Raw genomic sequence first — 8,544 nt, forward strand, 5'->3', positions numbered from 1 at the left:
CCTTTCTTTTTATTTTATTTTATTTCATTTATTGTATGTGTATGAGTACACTGTAGCTGTACAGATGGCCGTGAGTCATCATGTGTGTGGCTGCTGGGAATCGAACTCAGGACCTCTGCCGACCCCGCTCTCTCCTGCCATGCTTGCTTTGGTGTAATTCACTGTAGCTGTCTTCAGACGCACCAGAAGAGGGCGTCAGATCTTGTTATGGGTGGTTGTGAACCACCATGTGGTTGCTGGGATCCGAACTCAGGACCTTGAAGAGCAGTCAGTGCTCTTATCTGCTGAGCCATCTTGCCAGCCCCCTAGATGTGAATTTCTTACAAAAGGGTCCTTTCTTGTCCATCTGTGCCTGCTGTGCCCCCAAATATTAACATCAAGGTAATCCTTGGGCCAAAGAGGCATGTTTGGGATCGCATCCCCTGGAGATGGTATGCCCTGCATCCTGTCTATCTGTATTCAAACTTCATTCCACAAGCTCATCATCTAGGGGCTATTTTCAAGATTGGGGACAGTGAAAGTGAGGAGGTAACAGATTTTCCCAGGCTCTTACCCTGTGGTAAATAGATCCCTGTTCCAATTTATCCCACCTCTCAGCAACTGGCTCATACATCCACTGTTTTCATTTGTGACTCAAGGCTCAGCCACTGCCCTTGGTTTGGTCAATGATACTTTCTCAGGTGAGACCAAGCAGAGGCTAGTTAAGTACGGGCACAGAGATTCGAGTCTCTATTAGCACCACCAAAAGGACAGGGCTTGGCTAACCCACCGGTCTTCAGCGTATGAGCTCTTTAGGCCACAATTACTAGAGCTCAGCCGTTGGGGCAAGTTTAGACAGTGCGACCTGAGATCTGTGAAATGAATGAAATGAATCCTTTTGTACACTGAGGGTTTGCAGTGGCTGGCCTTTATGCCCCAAGTGATGGGGCTGGGATTTGAACTGAGGTTAGTGTGATACCCACTGTTGGGCTGTACATCACTGCCTTGTGGGAGATGTGTGCAAAAGTAGCACCTAGCTTTCTGGCTTCCAGCCTTGCCTATGCTGTGGTTTGTTTGTTTTTTTGTTTGTTGTTTGTTTTTTGTTTTGTTTTGTTTTGTTTTTTGACTTCTGATTGTAACTCCACGTGAAGAATGGTGTGATCACTGATACTGGAGTCTGACCTGGGGGGCCGGGTGGAGCCTGATTGGGGGTGGGGCGGACTGCTGCTCAGCATTTGGTTTCCTGGATGAGTAATGCATTAAAGCCCAATCTATATTTTTTAATCCCTCAAGCAGGTCTGTGATAGGGCTTCAGAAGTAAGGGTGATTTTTTTCACAGTTATTTATTTGTATCACACAGCATGTGGAGGTCTGAGGACAGTTTTCAGAAGTTGATTCTCTCCTTCTACCTTGTGAACTCTAGGGAATCGAAGTCAGGTTACTAGGCCTGGGGGGCAAGCAGCTCAACCCACTGGGCCATCTCACTGGCTGGGTTTTTGTTTCTTAGAGTAGCTGCTTTAAAGTTCTTCCCTGGTGATGCCATTACCTCTGTTGCTTGAGGTTGGATCTCATTTCCTGTCTAGTCATTTTGGATCATATCTTGGACACTATGAGTATTGTGGTGACTCTAGATTCTACCGTACCGCTCTGATGAGTTTTCTGTCTTTGTTTCACCAGACCACAAACCTAGGTTCAAACTGCAAACTGTCGTGGATAGCAGCTCAGATCTTGGTTTAGCTCTCTTAGCTGCCAAATGCTTTCAGCCTAATCGAAGTTTGTTTGGTTCAAGCCAGAAGCTGAGACTAAATTTGTACAAAGAATTTGGGATTTCCCCTCTGCTGGCTTTCCCCTTTTCTAGAGTTCCCCTCTATTCTCCAGTGGTGACTGTCGATTCAGGTTCCTTCCTTTGGGCCGTTGTCCAGCAATACCACATAGTTTCTACCAAGGTTTTAATGAATTATATCTATCCTCAATGGCAGCTTTAATCGATGTCACATTACTAGAGATTTTTAAGGTCAAAGCCTGGGTCCTGGCTATCCTAACAAGCTCTCAAGACACCCTCTAAAGAGGCAAGTCAATCAACTGAGCCGAGCTCATGGAGGCTCACAGAGACTGAAGTGGCAATTGTAGAGCCCCCGTCCCCCACCTCCTCTCAGATCTTCCCCCCTCTCCCATGGGGCAAGCCCTGGAGTGTGCCTGATATACCCAGGGTCACTCCTCTGAAGAAGACTGGCTTGTCCTCTCCCAGCCGCTGTCAGTTGGGAGTAGTTCTTGGCTAGGGTGGGGCCTTGTACCCACTACCCCTTCTCTGTGCAGGTCTTATGAGTTCATATGTGCATCCACTGTGCTGTGTCCTTGAAGCTATCTACCACCTCTGGCTCTTACAATCTCTCTGCTCCCCTTTCCCATAGATCCCTGAGCCTTGAAGGGAGCAGCGTGATAAAGGCATCCTATTTAAGGCTGAGCACTCTTACTGTCTGAAGGACTCTGGAGGGCCTGAAAGTGGCAAACATGCTGCCGACAGGTTTCACCTTTTACCCTTCTTCCCGTACGGTCCTACAGCTAGCCACCATGGTCTGTTCCCTTATTTGACCACTTCCTCCTCCTGTGGCTGACCACCAAGGTCCAAAGCTATCCAAGTATCAAAATCCAGCAATCAAAAGCCCCCTCTGGCTCACCTAATTAACATATCCAATCAAAGCCTCCTGTCTTAGTTAGGATTTTACACCATGACCAAGGCAACTCTTCTAAAGAACATTTAATTAGGGCTGGCTTACTGGTTCTCAGGTTCCATTATCATCATGACCGGAAGCAGGGCAGCATCCAGGCAGGCATGGTGCTGAAGGAGCTGAGAGTTCTACATCTTGTTCAGAAGGCAAACAGAAGACTGGTTCCCATGTGGCTAGGAGGAGGGTCTCCAAGCCCACTCCCACAGTGATACACTTTCCCCAACAATACCACACCCGCTCTAACAAGGCCACACCACCTAACACTGCCACTCTCTAGGCCAACCATATTCAAACCGCCACACCTGCCAAGACATCCTAACTTGGGGTTTCCCCTTTTCCCTTTGTAAACTGCTATTTGCCTATGGGCTACATCACTCTCCTCTTTATCCAGAGGCATTCATTTGGTCCTCTGGAGCGAACACCTCCTTTCCCCTTCTCCCTTCTTCTCTATCTCATGCCTTTGTCTCTTATTCCTTGCCCCTTGTCCCTCTGGGGTAAATAAATCTCCTTTGTGCTGGGGACTTGGTCTTGGTGTTCCTGTGCTGACTCCGACCCTTTCACTGTTCTCAGGTTGTCTAGCTGTGGACCTCTGTTTTAATTACCATCGACTTCAAGAAGCTTCTCTGATGAGTTGAGCGATGCACTAATCTATGGTGATAGCAATGTGTCATCAGGACTCATTTTATTTTATGTCTATGTTCATTTAACGGAATAGTAGTAATAGGTTTCCCCACAAGTCCATGACCTATTTTGTCTTATTAGCAGCATCAGGTATGGGTTCCAGTCCACGGAATGGGCCTTAAATCCAGTTGCTGCTATTGCCCCAGTCAGCATACCTCTAAGGCAGGTCCTTATTTGAGCTCAGCTGGGTGAGACTAATGATCACTTTCCTCCTCCGGTAGCATGGATGGCATCTTTCAGGACTATGGGTGCTAGCCAGAAGAGGGGAAGCTTCCAGATGAGTACTGATTCGATTTCTCCACGTTCTGCACCGTAAGTATGTGGTATCCTCAGCCATGGTGCCTTACTGTTGTAAAGAATAGCCAAGCTTGCAATGTTGGGGGAGTCTATGGGACTCCTATGGCAAACTACCCAAAAAGATGTGACCCATTCCCAGCACTGGGGTTTTTAGTTTGGTAGCATGTGATGCCTAGTTGGGGTATTACCTCTCCTTTTATATGGCATCTCCAGTTAAAACTCTCTCTCTCTCTCTCTCTCTATATATATATATATATATATATATGTATATGTATATATTTTAGGAAGATTCTACAGTAGTGATTTCCATGTCGGTTTTCGAAAGGTCTTTGGTGTTAGTTTTCCCTGATGTTAAAATAAGAGCATGACAAAATAGGAAACAAGGCTTTAAATTAGCCATTAAAATTTTATTAAAAGTAGGTCCACAAAACACACACACACACACACACACACATACAAAGATATTACTGCATGCCTTCTCACTTTGATTTTCAACACCCCTCCAAAGTCTAACTGTGTTTCAAGATCTTGGTCATATTTTCAAAACTGCTATGCAGATTCATTGCCTTTCCCCGTGGAATGATAGTTAGGCATTGTAGCTGATCGGGTCTCTGGGCCAGAAATCTAATCCAGGGAGACTGGTGAACCCAACCCTTAATAGGGTCTTACTAACATGATTCTCGGAGGGTCTGTCCTATCTGATGGTACAAAGTTGCCCTCTTGCGATCTTCACCAGTCTGTCTCACTGTTTCATGGAAGCCGGTGCATATGGTCTCTCTATGCATGCAAAGGCAAGCTCTATGAGAGCAAGGTTCGATCTCTGTGTCCTCCGTCTACACCAAAAGCCTCAGTTCCCCAGCGAGGAGAGAAGGCAGGGAGAGGAGAGAGGATATGGGTTCCTCAGTAACTGGACATACAGATACATTGGTGTTCTATTATTGCGGCTTTTAACCACTAGGTGGCACTACCCACCTATAGTTTCAGGATTAAGTCGGTCCAATTTCCCCCAGGATTGTTAGTCCTGAATTAGCTCCAAATCCTTCCCATCCTCCAGGACACAACTTAAAATGCTGTAGTAATACATCTAGACCCTGACCCCTAGCTTTCAGCATAAACGCCTCTATGACAATGACTGCCATGTTCCACCCCCAAGCTTTGTGTAAATCCCATGATAGATGTTTTGTGCATCGAATACAATGGATTCACTTCTCTTGTGCATCTAGGAATGGGGCCAGGTTATGCTTTATCCTTAGAAGAGCTGGGGAAATTGCCACTAAAATTTCCCGTGCTCTGTGGTGCTCAAGAGAAACCCGATGTTTGGGATGCAGAGGTAAAGACTCCTATGGTAGTCAGTTCTGAGTGTGCGTTCAGAGCACAGGTTCGTGCTGTTCATGGCATTAATCCTTTCCCACTAACTTCTCGGCTCTCATAGCCAGTGTGGGAGCCGCAAAGCATCCCTTGCCTCTGTCTTCTTCCCGTACCAGGGAGTACTGCTGCCTAAGCTGCCTTTCTCTGGGAAGGGCGCCTGTGGGTATGGAGTCTGTTGTGAGGCGCTTCGCACATGTGAACTAGTTCTATCCTTCATAAACCTGCTCCGTTTTACAGCCACGCCCCCCGAAACCGAGAGAGGTCGAATACTTCACACATCAATATTCATGCGTGCTCTACATTCTCACGTTGTTAAAATCCTCCCTGAGCACAGGGTGGTCCTCGAGCCTGCAATGCTAACCCTCGGAAGGCTGAGTGAGGCGGGAGGACCACTGGGCTCCGTAGCAACCGTCTATCTCAAAAACCCAAACCCAAACCAACATCCTCCCTTGGAGCCACATGGGCTTCTGGCTCCTACCTGAAGTTTTGCTTCATTTCATAAAAACATCTTAGTGTTGTTTCTAATGCTGCTCCAGCTTACACAGCCCATTCTTTTTCCCATCTTTTTTGGTTGGGCTTCTGTCAACACTGCTGCTGAATGGTCAAGGTCACTGGTGAGATTCGAGTCACTTCCAATGAGCATGTCTCTCTTGTTCCGTGTGTCACGGCAACGCCCATGAGAGTCCAAGGTCCTGTGCTTCCCACCACCCCTCCCTTGGCTTCCAGATCACTGTGCTCTTCTGATACTCTTGTCTCTCTGGCCACTCTATCCTTGTGCTGACCCCACTGTCCACCACAGCACGTTTAGATGCTGGGTCTTGTACACGTTGTACATCCTTCTTCACTGACCTGGGGGCTCCAAACTCTCTTATTCCAGCTTGATCTTTCCTGGCCCTGCAGAATCACATAGCTCACTCTCTACTCAACATACTGATGTGGTCATCAGGAAGCCATTTTGAAGTGAACACTATCTAGGCCAAGTTCCTAAGCTTAGTGGGCGTCCCCTTATTTCTATAAATGACACCAACACCCACCTAGTTGCTTAAGCCCCCGTCTTTCTCAGTCTGTGCTTCCAGTTGTGCCGCTCAGCCATTTCCCTACTTTGCTCACACTATTCTACATCATCTGTGCCCCTCTGGTTCAAGCCACCATCATCTGTAGCCTGGATTGCTCAGGGGTCTCCTTATGGGCCTCCAGGGTCCTCATCAATCCACCTCTGCATGATGGTCAGTGCTACTTCAGGCTTGTATAGCAGGTGATGACCCCTTTGGTACGGCTCTGATGATGGCTTTCCATCATGCAGGAGATAAGTTACTCTTTACTCTCACTCCCAAGCTCCACCATGCCTGCCTTGACTCACCTCAGTGTTCAGGCTGCTGGTTCCTACCATGCCCTCTCACCTCACCAAGTTAATATCCCTGCCCCAGGGCCTTTGCACTTAACTTCAGCCTCTTTCAGGAAGGCCCTTCCTTCCTTCCTCTGGTTCTCTCACAGATATTACCTTCAACTCATTTAGTCCTTAGGTTAAAGGTCATCTCCTCAGGAAGGCCTTTGTTATGAAGTTGCCCAATCACATCCCTGGCTTTTGGGACCTGTTTTGCAATCCACTTTCCCAGCTCTAGAACCCAGAGCTTCCACACAATGCCTGTCAGCCCTCAAGAACTGGCACCACAGTTCTGTTTCCAACTCCTGGCTCTGGGTGCTGGCTGTGTCTCAGATCACGTGACACTGGCTGTGAGTTATCTCCCCTGTCTCCTTCCCCTGTGGGACCTCTGAGGGTCCCAGGGAGCAGTGTCCTCGATGGTCGCTCCGCAGCCTCCAGTTTCTCCCTTGGTCTTTTCATCCCTCCTTAGGTCCCAGGGGCTGATGGCTTCTTCTTTTGCTCTACTTGAGGACCCTTCTTCTGAAGTCCCTGCCCTTGTCTATACCACATCCTGGGAGGGGAGTTTCTTGTCTCCCGTGTGGTCGCCAATGTGTTTTCTTGACAGGGTTTGTTTCACCCATGGGATCTTGTTTTAGTTTTTAAGAGAAAGGCAGTGTTTTCTATTTGCTTGTAATGCTCGCCCCAGACTTTGTATGGGTCACAGCATCTCGGCAATGCTCTTGTGTGGGTCACAGAATCTCGGCGATGCTTCAGCTCCATTTTTTCAGATGAGAGCTTAAGGCCATTGCTAATTAATGCGAGCTCTGGAGAGAATTAAAAGTATTATTATTGTTTTTTGTTCCCCTGCATTTTTGCCCATTGTTTCTTCAAAGCCTTTGAGCAGAAGTTGGGAAATAACAGAGTGGAGGCCAAGCCCCAGGTAGGGTACACCATGGGGCAGGAGGCCTTGGGCTCAAGCTCAAATGTCCCTTCCCTTAGTCAGATGAACCTGTCTCTTTCATACTCAGAAGAGGTGCAAGTTTGCATATAGATTCAAGATTTCTTTTGTTTAAAATATGCTTGGAGGGGCTGGAGAGATGGTTCAGTGGTTAAGAGCACTGGCTGCTCCTCCAGAGGAGGAGTTCAATTCCCAGCCTCCACGTGGTGTCTCCGGACTGTCTATAATGGGATCTGATGCCCTCTTTTGGTGTGTAGACATACATGCAGACAAAACACCCATACACATAAAGCACATATGTAAATAAATCTTAAAAAAAAATAAAATAGGCTCTCAGAGTTGGAGGAGGTTGGGGGTGGATATCGAGCACACCATATATATGTTCAAAATTCCTAAAGAATTAATTAAAAAGTAATATCCACCATTCCAGCTTCAGATGTACTGTGCTGGTTTCAGTGAGATGTCCCCCATGAGTTTTGGGCATTTGAATACTTGGTCCCCAGTTCTTGGTGCTGTTTGGGGAATGAGGTGTGACCTTTCTAGGGGAAGTTTGTCACTGGTGGTGGGCTCTGAGGTTTCACAAGTCACACACCATTCCCCATCGTCTCCCCTTCTTGTTTGTGGTTCCAGATGTGAGCTCTCTCTCGGCTGCTGCCCTGCTTCCTCCATTAGACCATCACGGACATTCTGGAACCAAAAGCCCTCAAATTAAACTCTTTCTTCTGTATTCGCAACTGTCTCCACGTTATATATCACAGCAACAGGAAAGTAACCAGTGCACCAATGTGCCAATGACTCATCATCGTACATCCTCGCTCAGGTTTCTGCCTTCTCTGGGCCAGCTCCTTTCACAGTGAGAGAAAACTCCCTCCTGACTGCCTTAGTTTCTTTTTTTGTTGCTGATAAAAAAATACTCAGACAGCTGGGCGGTGGTGGTGCACGCCTTTAATCCCAGCCCTTGGGAGGCAGAGGCAGGTGGATTTCTGAGTTCGAGGCCAGCCTGGTCTACAGAGTGAGTTCCAGGACAGCCAGGGCTACGCGGAGAAACCCTGTCTCGAAACCCACCCCCACCCCCAAAAATACTCAGGCAAACGAATTTACAAATGTTCAGTCAGTCACAGCAGGGAAGTCAAGATAGCAGGAGCCTGAAGCAGCTGGTCACACCATCT

This window comes from Mastomys coucha, unplaced genomic scaffold (genome assembly GCF_008632895.1).
Source record: "Mastomys coucha isolate ucsf_1 unplaced genomic scaffold, UCSF_Mcou_1 pScaffold5, whole genome shotgun sequence".
NCBI classification, from domain to species: domain Eukaryota; kingdom Metazoa; phylum Chordata; class Mammalia; order Rodentia; family Muridae; genus Mastomys; species Mastomys coucha.